Source organism: Aquarana catesbeiana, linkage group LG02 (genome assembly GCF_042186555.1).
Source record: "Aquarana catesbeiana isolate 2022-GZ linkage group LG02, ASM4218655v1, whole genome shotgun sequence".
NCBI lineage: Eukaryota > Metazoa > Chordata > Amphibia > Anura > Ranidae > Aquarana > Aquarana catesbeiana.
The window spans coordinates 21,972,959-21,988,509 of NC_133325.1; the positions used below are offsets into that span (position 1 = coordinate 21,972,959).

Genomic DNA, 15,551 nt, shown 5'->3' on the forward strand with positions numbered 1-15,551 from the left:
TAAGTTTCAAGCGGGCAGGAAAATGAACACGCTTTTACTCACTGTCACGTGAGATAAGGATTTTACAATGTCAGGCAGCCTTTTATTTCTGCCGCCCTTCTAGGGTAAACCTAATGCCCTGTACACACGATCACACATTCCGACAACAAAATCCATCGGACTTTTTCCGACAGATGTTGCCTCAAACTTGTCATGCATACACACGGTCACACAAAGTTGGTTAGAAATTCTGAACGTCAAGAAAGCGGTGACGTACAACACGTACGATGAGCCGAGAAAAATGAAGTTAAATAGCCAGTGCTGCTCTTCTGCTTGATTCTGAGCATGCGTGGAACTTTGTGCGTCGGAATTGTCTACACACAATCGGAATTTACGTGAACGGATTTTGTTGTCGGAAAATTTTAGATCCAGCTCTCAAACTTTGTGTGTCGGAAATTCCGATGGAAAAAGTCAGATGGAGCCCACACACGGTCGGAATTTCCGACAACAAGCTCCCATCGCACATTTTCCGTCCGAAAGTCCGACCGTGTGTACGCAGCATAACAGTGTGTCGGTGTTTCTAGAGATTTCTTTCCTTGTATAGATTGGAACTAGGGATGAAGATTACGTTTTTCGCTTCACAGAACCTCCTAAAAAAATCTGAACTTTTTGGTGAAATGTATTGTAGTCACTTGGAGAGGGGAAATGAAGATGGTTTCTTAGGGTGCTATTGGCTTTAAGTGGCTGTCGGGGGTTACAGAAGTTTTTTTTTTAACTATCCTGCATCTGAGCTTGTGCTAAAAATGTCTCCTCGATAGCTAGAAACTCGATGTTAGATATGGAGGAGCAGAGGAGCCTAATCCTTATCGTACAGTTATGGCAGTGGCGGCCGGTGGTATATTGTTTTTTTGGGGGGTGACAAACAGTGCACAGCCACTACCCCCAGCCCCCTTGTCAGTTACCCACAACACTTACCCCTGACAGTGCTTCCGTCTGGGCGGCCAAGTGCCCCTGCGTCTCCCCGCGGTATCCTCGCCATGCCTCTCCTCCTTGGCATCACAGCAGTGTACTCGCCGTGCCTCTTCTCCCTCCTCCTCCCTCGGCCAATAGGGTAGCTTCTTCTTTCGGCCACTTGGGAAACGGGTCTTACGACCCGCTTCCTGTTTGTCCAGGAGGCAGAATCAGTTTGACAATAGTGACTCAGTGGGCCGTCACTGAGTCACGGCCAAAAATATTGGCACCCCTGCATTTCTGTCAGATAATGCACCACTTCGCCCAGAAAATTGTTATAATTGCAAATATTTCGGCATTCTTATGTTTATTTCTTTGGTTTGTGTTGGTATGACACAAAAAAGTGGAGAAACAAAAAGCCAAATCTTTCACGTTTCACACAAAACTCCAAAAATGGATTGGACAAAATTACCGGCACCCTCAATTTAATGTTTGGTAGCACACAACTTGGAAAAAATAACTGAAATCAATGGCTTCCTGTAACCATCAATGAGTTTTTTACACCCCTCTACTGGAATTTGGAACCACTCTTCTTTCGCCAACTGCTCTAGGTCTCCCAGATTGGAAAGGTTCCTTTTCCAAATCTCTCCACAGGAGCTCTATGGGATTTAGATCTGGACTCATTGCTGGCCAGTTCAGCACTCTCCAGCACTTTGTCTTAAACCATTTCTGGGTACTTTTTGGCCATGACTGTAACCTTAACATCAACCGTTACAATAATCCAAACTCTAACCCTATTGCAAATATTATCACTAACCATAACAATGGGGTGTAGAGGGGTCAGAGTGCCGAGGGGATATCTGGGGTGTACAGGGGATTGCTGGGGGGATATCTGGGATGTAGAGGGGTCAGAGTGCTGGGGGTATATCTGGGGTGTAGAGGGGTCAGAGTGCTGGGGAGATATCTGGGGTGTAGAGGGGTCAGAGTGCTGGGGGAATATCTGGGATGTAGAGGGGTCAGAGTGCTGGGGGTATATCTGGGGTGTAGAGGGATCATAGTGCTGGGGGGATATCTGGGGTGTAGAGGGGTCAGAGTGCTGGGGGGATATCTGGGGTGTAGAGGGGTCAGAGTGCTGGGGGGATATCTGGGGTGTAGAGGGGCCAGAGTGCTGAGGAGGCATCATTCTAGCAGACATATTATATGCACAGGACAGCTTTGTTACTTTATGTATGTAGTATTTTCCCACTGTTTCTTTGCTGTACAGAATGATTGTTCATGTACTTAATGCAGAGCGCCACCCAAAAGGGGAAGCTCCGCTTGTCTGCCTCCTACCTACTTGATGTCTGTTTACCTGCGCTGTCTCCATTGTAGGGGCCCCAGAGCATTACTTTGCCCAGGGGCCCATAATGCTATTAGGACGGCCCTGCCTAAAACTGCTCCCATCTCCCTTTTAACACCTACACCAACTACCTTGTAGAAGGAATATGCTTACACTTACCTATTCTCAGGGTGCTCTGGTCCAGCTTCCAGCAGCGGACCTAAGGAGAGAGGAAGGACAGCCAACAATGGATGTCCCATAGTAAGCCTGTAGGTGACCTTATGGCCAAGGCATTCCACCTGTTGTCGCCACCGTCTCCTCTCCCCTAAAGATATCGCTGGAAGCCAATCACGTGACCGGACCGAAGAGTCCTGAGGATAGGTAAGTATAAGCATCTTCCTTCTATAGGGTTGTTAGAATAGTTGTTAGAAGGGGGATGGGAGCCGGTTTAATCTTCGATAGTTCTACCCCCGACTTCTGCTTTAGCTGTTAAATATACACTATCTGGGATCCATTCAAATATCTGGTGTGGAGAAAATTTTAAGGGATTTTGAGAGAAATTAGTTGACTCAATGGCAAAAATGTTCTGATGAGCAATTTTTCTATGAACGTTGGAATGATAATCTAACTGAGTATAGCCAACTTTAGTCATTTGTCCCCAGAACAGATGTCACCTCATCTGTTATTCTGGGGACAACTCAACTCTTAAATTCCCCTTAGTTTTCTTTAACCAGAACAAAATATGGGGGTGAAGCTCGCCAACTGGGGACATAGTCAGCAAGAAAAACTCAATAGAGGGCATAACCCTTACTCACTCCATCCAAAAGTAAAATTTAGGGGTTTTGCCTAGAGATACACTTTATCATTTGAGGATTTTAAACATAGAAGATATGTCCTAAAAAATATACAGTTTCTGGGACACACTGTATCTTCAGCTCCTCTTACCCCATTGCTATTTCCAGCAATATTCATTTACAGAGATTGATGATGCAGTGCCTGTGGATAAAAACATTGAGCTGTGAAGTCACATCACATGAAAAATGTGCATGAGGGTAGAGAATCAATGCAACCTCCGAGGAGGAAGGGCCTGCATCCTTGTACAGAGTAGGACCAACCTCCAAAGAGGAAAGGCCTGCATCTCTGTACAGAATAGGACAAACCTTCAAAGTAGAAGGGCCTGCATTCCTGTACAGAATAGGAGCAGCCTTTAAAGTGGAAGGACGCACATCCCTGTGCAGAATAGGAGCAACCTCCAAAGAGGAAGGGCCTGCATCACTGTACCGTATAGAAGCAATTTCTGAAGAGGAAAGGCCTACATCCCTGTACAGAATAGGAGGAACTTCAGAAGAGGAAGGCCTGTAACCCTGCACAGAATAGGACCAAACTCCGAAGAGTAAGGCCCTGCATTCCTGTACAGAATAGGAGCAACCTCCCAAGAGGAAGGGCCTTCATCCCTGTATAGAATAGGACCAACCTGAAATAAGGAAGGGCCTGCATCCCTGTACAGGATAGAAGCAACCTCGGAAGAGGAAGGGCCTGCATCCCTGTACAGAGATAAGACCAACCTACGAAGAGGAAGGGCCTGCATCCCTGTACAGAGATAGGACTGACCTACGAAGAGGAAGGGCCTGCATCCTTGTACAGCATAGGAGCAACCTTCAAAGAGGTTTTGCACCCCTGTACAGAGTAGGACCATCGTTTAAAGAGGAAAGGTGTGCATCTCTGTACAGAATAGGACCAACCACCAAAAAGGAAAGGTCTGTATCACTGTACAGAGTAGGACCAACTTTCGGAGAGGAAAGGCCTGCATTCCTGTAGCAAGAAAAGCAGTAAGTGACATGAACTGAGTGCCACTGAAACTCAGGGGTGGGACGATACCCATAGAGCCACGTTACTGGGAGCTCCTTGCGCCTCCCAGACCCTGACCAGACCCAAGATGCAGCCCCATCCCTACCAGAAAGGAATTAGCATTTAGAGAGAGTCCTGCCTACCTACCCCCCATGCCAAGCGACCTAGGCTAGATTCAACCTGGATAGAAAGGATCCCTCCTCCAACACCCTCTATTTGGAATGACTAATTGGCTCCCTCCCTTGGATAGAAGCACCAGTGTTCTGTTCCCAAAAACTGATAAGAAAAGATACTACACTTGATCTTAACCAAAAGGTCGAGAAGAAAAATGACCAGCAATTTTCCGCTGTCAAAATGACATCTGGGAATTTCTATGTATTACATAGCTGGAGCGGCTGTTGAAATGCAGCCACTTCTGTGTAAAATAACACTTATAGTAGTCAAATGAGACAATGTATAGAATTAAAAGTTAGACTCATTTTTATAAAAAAATTAATACTGGTCAATATAGGAAAAAAAACATTTCTTTTTTTCTTTTTTTATGTCTTTCTTGTCTATAGATTACATAGAAAACATACTTGCCAACTGTCCCGGATTTACTGGGACAGTCACAATTTTTAGGCAATTGTCCCGCAATGTCTGTAACATAAGCTGTGTCCTGGGAATGTCAGCTTTGACAAGTGTGAATGTGTTTGGGGCCAGCCATGGGACACCAATCACCGTCCAGTGTGGGGCTGTAGAGGCCAATGAGCATGTAGTGAGCATGAGTGGGCAGGTATCAGAGACACTTGAGCAGAGGTAATGCTGCTCTCAGTGTTACCCCTGCTGTGTGTCCCCTTCCCCATTTTCACCCCCTTGCCTCATCCCCCTCTTCACCCCCCCATCCTCCTCTTTACCCCTCCTTACCCCTCTTCACCCCCCATCCTCCTCTTTACCCCTCTTCACCCCCCCATCCTCCTCTTTACCCCCCTGTCCTCATCCTCTTATCCCCCTCTTCACTGCCCTGTCTCCCCTTTCACATCCCCCTTCCTCCTCTTCACTTCTCCGTCACTCTTATTAGCCCCCCCCCCCCAATCCCCCTTTTCACCCCTCTTTGTGATTTTTCAGATGACGAGCAAGAGATATGCTGCCATATTACCTCCCATCCGCCTGTCAACTGCCCTCTCATCTGCAGATCCCTTTTCAGAATTGCGGCAAGGGCCCTAGATAAAAATAAATCATTTTACTAATAAACAGGAGCGTAGGTTTCTATAGGGTTTTTTTTTTTTTTTTTTCAAGCGACATGATTAGAGCCTGAGGCTCTAATTGGCACTAGCAAATCAATATTCGCTATTGCCTTCCAGCTTCTCCTCCTGGCCAACCCGATCCGCCTCCTGTCCTGATTGGCCGGGAGGAGAAGTCGGAAGACAATAGCAAATATTGATTCACTAGTGCTACAAGTGGGTGGGTTCGGGGCGCCGTGACCATGGAGGAGCGAGTATGGACCTGGGGGGGGGTTTGTTTGCGCCCCCCCCCCCCAAAAAAAAAAAAAGTGTTTAGCACCAGCCACCACTGCTAATGAACAATACCTTCCTGCTTGCGTTTCCCTCCCTATTTTGATAAATGTTCCTGTATATACAGTATCCTAACATTTTAAGTACAATAGGTTAACAACATGCCTCTTGTAGAACCATGCCCCTAATTAAAAGGTCATTCTCCACCTATGATGGCTTGCTGGACATGCAGCAAATAAAAGATTTCCCTGGAATTTTTTTTTTTTTTTTAAATGTTGGCAACTATGAGAAAATAAAATAATTTTTGCAAGCCGATACTGCAGAAAGAAAGCTAGGATTGTCTCATAAAAACAGAAGATAGAATCAGAAGATTTTTTAAAAAATTTTTAATCACCTTAACATTTCCTTTTTCTGCAGAAAATGTCACAATTCGGAAATACAGATGGCCGTGAATCATCAGTATGTGGGCCTAGGCACATATTTAGAAGAACCCACATCTACAAATCTCTGATTCATGATCTAGTAATCATAACAATAGTAATAATAATTATTAAGAGCTTGTGGGTGGAAAACCTTTGTAGTGTTGACCCTTCTTTTTAAGACCTCTGCAATTATCTCTCTCTGGCATGCTGTCAATCAACTTCTGGGCCACATCCTGACTGATGGCCATCACCCCCCATTCTTGCACAATCAATGCTTGGAATTTGTAAGAATTTGTGGGGTTTTTTTTTTTTTTTTTTTTAGTTTACCCACCTTTTGAAGATTGACCATAAATTCTCAATGGGATTAAGGTCTGGGGAGTTTCCTGGGCATGGACCCCAAATGTCTATGCTGTGTTCCCCAAGCCGCTTAGTTATCACTTTTGCCTTATGGCAAGGCGCTCCATCATGCTGGAAAAGGCATTGTTCCTCACCAAACTGTTCTTGGATGGTTGGTAAAAGTTGCTCCCGGATGTTTTTGGACCATTCTTTATGCATGGCTGTGTCCTTAGGTAAAATTGTGAGTGAGCCACTCCCTTAGCTGAGAAGCAATCCCACACATGAATGGTCTCAGGATGCTTTGCTGGGCATGACACAGGACTGATGGTAGCGCTCACCCTTTCTTCTCCGGACAAGGTTTTTTCCAGATGCCCCAAACAATCAGAAAGGGGATTCATCAGAGAAAATGACTTTAGCCCAGTCCTTAGCAGTCCAATCCTTGTACCTTTTGCAGAATATCAGTCTGTCAGTGATGTTTTTTTCTTGGAGAGAAGTGGCAATTATCATGAGCCAGACATGCTGGGGCAAGCCTGGAATAGTCCTAACTAGCTAACAGCCGTGGTCCCTTTACACTTTAGACCAGGGGTCTCCAAACTATGGCCCTCCAGTTGTGCAGGAACTACAATTGCCAGCATGCCTAGTCATGTCTGTGAATGTCAGAGTTTTACAATGCCTCATGGGACCTGTTGTTCTGCAACAGCTGGGGGGCCATAGTTTGGAGACCCCTACTTTAGACTTTAGGTGCATGTCAGGGGCGAATTCTGCTGACTACAAGATGCTTGTGTGTGGGGCCTACTCGCCCTGCACATGGGGGTATCTCCTCCAGCACCAGGCAGGGCCACAGTCATGTGAACTCAACACTGTGGCAGAACCAATCCGGACTCAGCACGTGGTGATCATGAGCCAGACATGCTGGGACAACCCTGGACAAGTCCTAGCTGGCTAACAGCCATGGTTCCTTTACACCTTAGATTTCAGGTGCATGTCAGGAGCGAATTCTGCTGACTACTCTGGGTTTGTGGGTGGGACCTACTTGCCCTGCACGTGGGGGTATCTCCTCCGGGACCAGGTGGGGCCACAGTCATGTGAGCTCAACACTGAGGCGGAACCAATCCAGACTCAGCATGCAGTGAACATGAGCCTGATATGCTGGGGCAAGCCTGGATGAGTCCAAACTAGCTAACAGCCATGGTCCCTTTACACTTTAGACTTCAGGCACCAGGTGCCTACTCGCCCTGCACGTGGGGTATCTCCCCCGGGACCAGGCGAGGCCACGATCATGTGAATTCAACACTGAGGCAGAAGCCCGGCTTAGAAGTGAGGCGTACACCTTGTGCAGATGTTTAACAACATACAGATTCCTTCTGAGAAACACTTTGTCCCATATTGCTGCACACCTTGTCTTCCAGATTGTAGCATTTAGAGGAGGACACTGCTGAGTTTGAGTTCCGCTCCACCAGTCCAGCTTTCCTCTCCCACCTCACTCTAAGTCACAGAATGAGGTCCCACCATGCACTAAGTGCAGACCTCATGCATGCACCTAATTAACTCTCTCTTCTTTCTTGTACCATGTGGCTAGAACCATGGGGTCTCCGCACAAGGGGTTCGGTCCCTATTGCTTTTGGGGAACAGACCTCTAGGGAGCAAAACAAAGCACTGACCCCCTCGCCACCAGGAGAACCTGTCATCCAAGTACCACTCTCCACCGTCTGGCTGCTATTACATTCCAACCAGTTCATGGTTACCCGTAGTAATTACATTATTTTTGCCTACTATTTAGCTGAGTTAACTCCTTGTGGTGGCCTTACATACCTTCCTCTTCACGCCGTATGTGCATTACAGGCCCTGTTCCTCTAGATACGCCATGGAGATGCACCTCTTTGAATAACTTCAGACAAGGCATAAATTAGTTGAAAAGACTTCACTGGACAATTATGTCCAACAGTGCAATAACAGTTTATTCCTGACTATCTAGATCCAGGCTGCCCATTGTATATCTTGGTGAGAGTCCATATGTGGTTAATTCATGGCTCAGGCGGGCCTCCTAATGTGTATTCCAGATGTTGCTGGTGGTTACATCTTCAGGCTTTGCCTCTCCCTTCCATCCCACGCTGGCCATGGACACACCATACAGAGCCATCCCCCTATTTTTATATCAACACAGGCTGGAGGGCAGAGCCCAAACATGCCCGTGAAAATGCAGAGATAGACCAAACCCCTTCTCTTCTGGGCTGCCTGGATTACTAACTAACCAACCTGCCTACAAATATACACCAGTGAACCCCTTTACTTTATTCACTCTGCAGACTCTGGTGTAAAGGGAAAATCTGATATAAGGGGGTTTCTGATTATCAGTGACCCCCCCCCCCCTCCCCACCCCCACACACACACACACATCAGAGTTCCTAGCATTCCTCCTTAAATCAGAGTCATCAGAGTTCACACTTACAATGCAAAGGGAAACTTTGCAGACTCTGAGGTGAAGAGGAACTCTGCTAACTCTGATGGGGGGATCAGGAATCTTACATCAGAGTTCCTTTTTAGACCAGAGTCCGCAGCATTCCCTTTTACATCACGGTCCACTGTGTTCCCTTTGTATCAGGGATTACAGGGTTCCCCTTTACATCAGGAGCCACAGAGTTCCTCTTTACATCAGGGTCAACAGCATTTACCTTTACATCATGGTCCACAGTGTTCCCCTTTAATCAGGGTCCACAGATTTTCCGCTTTACATCGGGGTCCACAGTGTTCCCCTTTACATCAGGGTCCGCAGAGTTCTCACCTATATCAGGGCCTGCAGAGTCCCCCCTTGCACTTGGAACCCTGCAGACTCTGATGTACTGTAAAGGGGAACTCTGATGTAAAGGGGGCTCTGGAAATGCTGAGAACTCTGTTGTAAGGGGGAACTCTGTAGACTCTGATGTAAGGGGGAAATCTGTAGATTCTGATGTAAGGGAGAACTCTCTAAAGGGCCCCAGGGATCAGTGGGAAGGGGCTTTTTCCGTAATGTGTGGAAGTTACTTGTTGGGTGAGGGGGACTCTTGCTGCAATGTGTGGGGGAGTTGCTGTTGGGTGAGGGGGACTCTTGCCGTAATGTGTGGGGGAGTTGCTGTTGGGTGAGGGGGACTCTTGCCATAATGTGTGGAAGTTACTTGTTGGGTGAGGAGGGCTCTTGTCATAATGTGTGGGAGATGCTGGTGGGTAAGGAGGGCTCCTCCCATAATGTATGGGAAATGCTTTTGGGTGAGGGGGGCTTTATCTGTATGTGTGGAAGTTGCTATTGGGAGAGGTGGGCTCTTGCCATAATGTGTGCAAGTTACTTGTTGGGTGAGGGGGACTATTGCCGTAATGTGTGGGGGGAGTTGCTGTTGGGTGAGGGGGACTCTTGCCGTATTGTGTGGAGGAGAATTGCTGTTGGTTAGGGGGGCTCTTGCCGTAATGTGTGGAAGTTGCTGTTGTGTGAGGGGGCTCTTACCGTATTGTGTGGATGTTGCTGTTGGGTGAGGGGGGCTCTTGCCGTAATGTGTGGGGGGATTTGCTGTTGGTTAGGGGGGCTCTTGCCGTAATGTGTGGAAGTTGCTGTTGGGTGAGGGGGGCTCTTGCCACAATGTGTGGGGGGAGTTGCTGTTGGGAAAGGGGGACTATTGCTGTAATGTGTGAAAGCTGCTGTTGGTGAGGGGGGCTCTTGTCATGATGTGTGGAAGTTGCTGTTGGCTGAGGGGGGCTTTTGCCTTAATGTGTGGGGGGAGATGCTGTTAGTTAGGGGGGCTCTTGCCCTAATGTGTGGGGGGAGTTGCTGTTGGGTGAGGGGGGCTTTTGCCCTAATGTGTGGGGGGAGTTGCTGTTGGGTGAGGGGAACTCTTGCCGTATTGTGTGGAGGAGAATTGCTGTTGGTGAGGGGGACTCTTGCCGTAATGTGTGGAAGTTGCTGTTGGGTGAGAGGGACTATTGCTGTAATGTGTGGAAGTTGCTGTTGGTGAGGGGGACTATTGCCGTGATGTGTGGAAGAGAATTGCTGTTGGTGAGGGGGACTCTTGCCGTAATGTGTGGAAGTTGCTGTTGGGTGAGGGGGACTCTTGCCGTAATGTGTGGAAGTTGCTGTTGGTGAGGGGGACTCTTGCCGTAATGTGTGGAAGTTGCTGTTGGTGAGGGGGACTCTTGCCGTAATGTGTGGAAGTTGCTGTTGGTGAGGGGGACTCTTGCCGTAATGTGTGGAAGTTGCTGTTGGGTGAGGAGGACTCTTGCCATAATGTGTGGAAGTTGCTGTTGGGTGAGGGGGGCTCTTGCCGTAATGTGTGGAAGTTGCTGTTGGGTGAGGGGGGCTCTTGCTGTAATGTGTGGAAGTTGCTGTTGGGTGAGGGGGGCTCTTGCCGTAATGTGTGGAAGTTGCTGTTGGGTGAGGGGGGCTCTTGCCGTAACGCTGCTCTTGGGTAAGGCGGGGGGCTTTTGTCATAGTGTGAGTTGTATCTGGGTGAGGGGAGGGGGGGTGCTTTTTATGGCACTGGGTTACTAGGTTTGGTTCAGTCTCCTTCCCCTGGGCTCTATGGCTCATCTCAGCTGGGATTGTCCCCAGGGTGGATGTGTCCATATGGGACATGTGTGGGTAACAAGGACAAATGTGATTCCATCCACACTGTGGACTCAGTGTGATGCATTGGTGTCACATGAGTGCAAAATGTACGAGTTTCTTGGTGTTCTTTTCTTCCTCTTTTCAGTGACTGTGCAAGACGTGGACGTTATTGTGGTCTGTGTCATTGGAATATGGGTACTATGGTGATGAAGAAACTGCTCTTTTATTGCTGCAGTACGTGAGATGTCTGAACCTAAGTTTGGGTGTCTTTATTACTAGGTGACATTTTATTGTGAATATATAGGGGTACCATGTACTCCAAACCTGTAAGGAGGAGGGTGTTATCTGGGAGCCCACATAGTGTTAAAGGGGGCTTTCAGATTGCAATAAGCCCCTGACTCACAGACCCCCCCTCCCCCACACAGCCACTGGCCAGGGTTGTGGGGAAGAGGCCCTTGTCTGCAACAAAATGGGGGACAAGGTGGTTTGCCAAGGTACCCCCCATGTTAAGGGAAGTAAACCCTGCTTGAACTGAACACACAGCAGTTTAGCTTGTCTTTACTTCTGATACCCGAGTTTTTTGGGAACGAACATGGCTTTCTTTTGGCAATATCGTTTTCCAAAAATGATTACATTTTCGATGCAATTTAACCACTTCAGCCCCGGAAGGTTTTAACCCCTTAATGACCAGGCCATTTTTTTTGTAATATGGCACTTTACCTGACAATTGCACGGTCGCGCGGCGCTGCACCCAAATAAAATTGATGTCCTTTTTCTCCCACAAATAGAGCTTTCTTTTGGTGGCATTTGATCACCTCTGCGGTTCTATAAACAAAAAAAGACTGACAATTTAAAAAAAAAAAAAACTATATTTTTTGCTTTCTGCTATAAAACATTCAATAAAAAAAAAAAACTAAATTTCTTTATCAATTTAGGCCAATATGTATTCTGCTACATATTTTTGATTAAAAAAATCAAAATAAGCATGTATTGATTGTAGATGCTATAACGTTTGTGCAAACCAAACTATGGGATAGATTTATGGCATTTTTATTTTTTTTTACTAGTAATGGCGGCGATCAGCGTTTTTTTTGGCGGGACTGCGACATTGCGGCGGACAAATCGGACACCTTAACTGACACTTTTGACACTTTTTTGGGGACCAGTGACACTATTACAGAGATCAGTGCTAAGAATATGCACTGTCACTGTACTGGCAGGGAAGGGGGTTAACATCAGGGGCGATCAAAGGGTTAAGTGTGCTCCTAGGGCGTGCTTTCTAAGTGTGAGGGGGATGGTCTGACTGGATGAAGACAGAGATCCGTGTTCCTGCTTAGTGGTAACACAAGATCTCCATCTTCTTCCCTGTCAGAATGACGATCTGCCTTGTTCACATAGGCAGATCGCCGTTCTGCCTCTCTGGGGAAGCGCCGGGCCCACTGATTGGCATCCCCTGTGCCCAATCAGCGTGCGATCGCGCCTCCGGCAGCATGCGCGCGCCACCCAGTGGCTACTGCGCGAAATCATATACAGGTACGTGTCAACCTGCTGCAGTAAATATGTGGTAGGCGGTCGGCAAGTGGTTAAAAAAGAACATCTAGATACCGGTTCCTTAACGACCAATGATGTACAGTATGTCAATAATGCTATCATCTACCAGTACTTTTCTATACTGTATTGTGTGGTTTTATATCTGTATGGGTTATAACCTTAATAAAAAAAAATTGAAAAAGAAAATATAGATTTTTTTTATTTTATTTTTTTATTTTAGTTTGATCAGTGCTATTGAAGAAAAAAAAAAGACTGGTCGCACACCATGGCAGGAAGAACTTTTGTAGAATAGTTACTTTGTTGTCAAAGTGCCAAAGGACGTTACAGGAACATTATAAAACAATATTAAAATCACTCAAAGCAACGGAGTTCCTTATAACATTGCAGCAGCGATCTTGTCATATAATAAAATATGGCAAGCTTCAATATAGTATTCATATATGGAAAATTACGATGTGATTCAGTGATGTCATATGTAGTCATTAATCGTGAAGAAGCAGAAAATTCACCACGTCAGATGATCTCCCCTTTGGGAATGCACTCACCACATATGCGGAAATAATGCGCCTGAAATCTTAAACTGAATCTCCACCGTTCTGAAAGAACTCCCACCGTATTAGAAACGTATCATGCTGGGATCCATGTGGAAAAAACTAATTGACCACATAGTGTAATACTGTCAATAAACGTTTTAATAATTCCCAAACAGCCCCTTGCAAGAAATACGTACAAAAAAACCCCAAATTGACTCAAGAAATAAAAGTGCCAGTGCACGAATCACCCATTAGCTGGTAGTAGTAAAGGAGCGTCTGTGTGCATCAGCGGTCCGATCCTACTTCCTGGTATTCCAGCTGTCCGTGAAATGCACGTGTCACTTCCCAGAAACCACGGAGATCACGTCACTGACGCGTTTCGTCACTTCCGGAAACCACGGAGACATCAACTGCTTTATTAGTGATACGTAGTATAATCTCTCTAATTTGGATATATAAAGTTTGATCTATTTACTCAGCAAATTAGGTCAGAATCACAGTATTGCTGTAATAGATTTTTATAGCATCAGATTTTTAAATATAATAAATGTCGTAGTGTCCATTAACCATTTATGACTATCTTAGATATGGGCATTAATGTTTTTTGTATAGTTTATATATATTTTATATGTATATATTCCATGCATATTTTATATATATATTTATAATCATAAATTTGGGGATTTTATTTATTAAGCTTTGATGTATGCTGCAATAATGCATATATCTGCAGTTTTGGATATATATGTCCCACCTTTCATTTCATTTAACCCATCCGAATCAGTGGGGTGGAGAGTTGGTGCAATATAGGTGGAGTGGTTACTTAAATTAATGCATATATTCCCATGTGTAGATTCATGGGTTTGACTACATATCTAGTACCATATTCATCTAGAAGTTAGCTGCTCTTAATGATTTGAATTAATTGTGCATTTTATTATGTTCATGAATTTTAAATGTATTATATGCTAATACCATATTCATCTAGAGGTTAGCTGCTCTTAATGATATGAATTGATTGTTCACAAATTTTAAATGTATTACATATATGCCTTTTTAGTTGCCGGTTTACTTATGATTTGCCGGTTTTGTTATGGTGATGATTTCCGGGTTGACTGTTTACATGTTTGTCCATTGGTTGAGAGCTATGTGGGCAGTCAGGATAGATGTCACAGCATTCCAGGCAGCCTAGGGCAGTGACACGCACTAGCTCTATTTAAATCTATCAGACGAAGTCAGGAAGTGACAAAACGCGTCAGTGACGTGATCTCCGTGGTTTCCGGGAAGTGACGCGTGCGTTTCACGGACAGCTGGAATACCAGGAAGTAGGATCGGACCGCTGATGCACACAGATGCTCCTTTACTACTACCAGCTAATGGGTGATTCATGCACTGGCACTTTTATCACTTGAGTCAATTTGGTTTTTTGTACGTATATATTGTAAGGGGCTGTTTGGGAATTATTAAAACGTTTATTGACAGTATTACACTATGTGGTCAATTAGTTTTTTCCACTTGGATCCCAGCATGATACGTCTCTAATACGGTGGGAGTTCTTTCAGAACGGTGGAGATTCAGTTTAAGATTTCAGGCGCATTATCTCTGCATATGTGGTGAGTGCATTTCCAAAGGGGAGATCATCTCACGTGGTGAATTTTCTGCTTCTTCACGATTAATTACTACATATGACATCACTGAATCGCATCGTAATTTTCCATATATGAACACTATATTGAAGCTTGCCATCTTTTATTATATGACAAGTGCATTCCCAAAGGGGAGATCATCTCACGTGGTGAATTTTCTGGTGGGAGGTGCTTCTTCACGAACTCGAGTTGTCCGTGTGAAACCGGTCTACCAATGTTCCTTTGGCACTTTGACAATGAAGTAACTATTCTACAGAAGTTCTGCCTTCCATGGTGTGCGACCAGTCTTCTTTTTCTTCAATTATTATTGATGTTGGTGAGCCGGGGCCAGCACCCACGAGGAAATCCTTATCCATAGTTGGGGTTACACTGTTTCTTGATCAGTCCTAGTTTAAAAACTTAGAGCGTTACTGTGTAAAAAGTGCCAGTTTTATACTGCAATTTGTCCCATTTATAAAGACATATACAGTATCTGACAAAAGTTAGTACACCCCTCACATTTGTGTAAATCTTTTCTTCTATCTTTTCATGTGACAACACTGAAGAAATGACACTTTGCTACAATGTAAAGTAGTGAGTGTACAGCATGTATAACAGTGTAAATTTGCTGTCTTGCAAACTTACCTCATCAGTACCCGTCAGTGCAGCCTCATCAGTGCCCGTCAGTGCAGCCTCATCAGTGCCCATCAGTAGACATGTGAGCCGTCAATAAATTAGTTTCGTTCCGTTTCATATTAGAATGAATTCGTATTTCGTAATTTGTGTCCGAAATTCAATTTGGATTCGTATGAAATATGAATTTTCGTTAGGTTCCTTAACTTTTCGTAACAATTAGGAATGTTCGTTATGATGACTTTATCATTATGAGGGGCTCCCACCATCCTTGTGCTGTGCTGACTTCCGG

The 15,551-nt window shown here is 45.3% G+C and overlaps 1 long non-coding RNA gene and 1 pseudogene across 1 annotated transcript in view; one reads left to right on the top strand and one right to left on the bottom strand.

Moving 5' to 3' along the window:
- Window positions 1-15,551, top strand: part of LOC141126696 (uncharacterized) — an 885,136-nt gene that overhangs the window by 554,405 nt on the left and 315,180 nt on the right. The gene's annotated exons all lie outside the window — the stretch shown is intronic.
- On the bottom strand, window positions 4,285-4,424 carry LOC141130814 (U2 spliceosomal RNA; annotated as a pseudogene).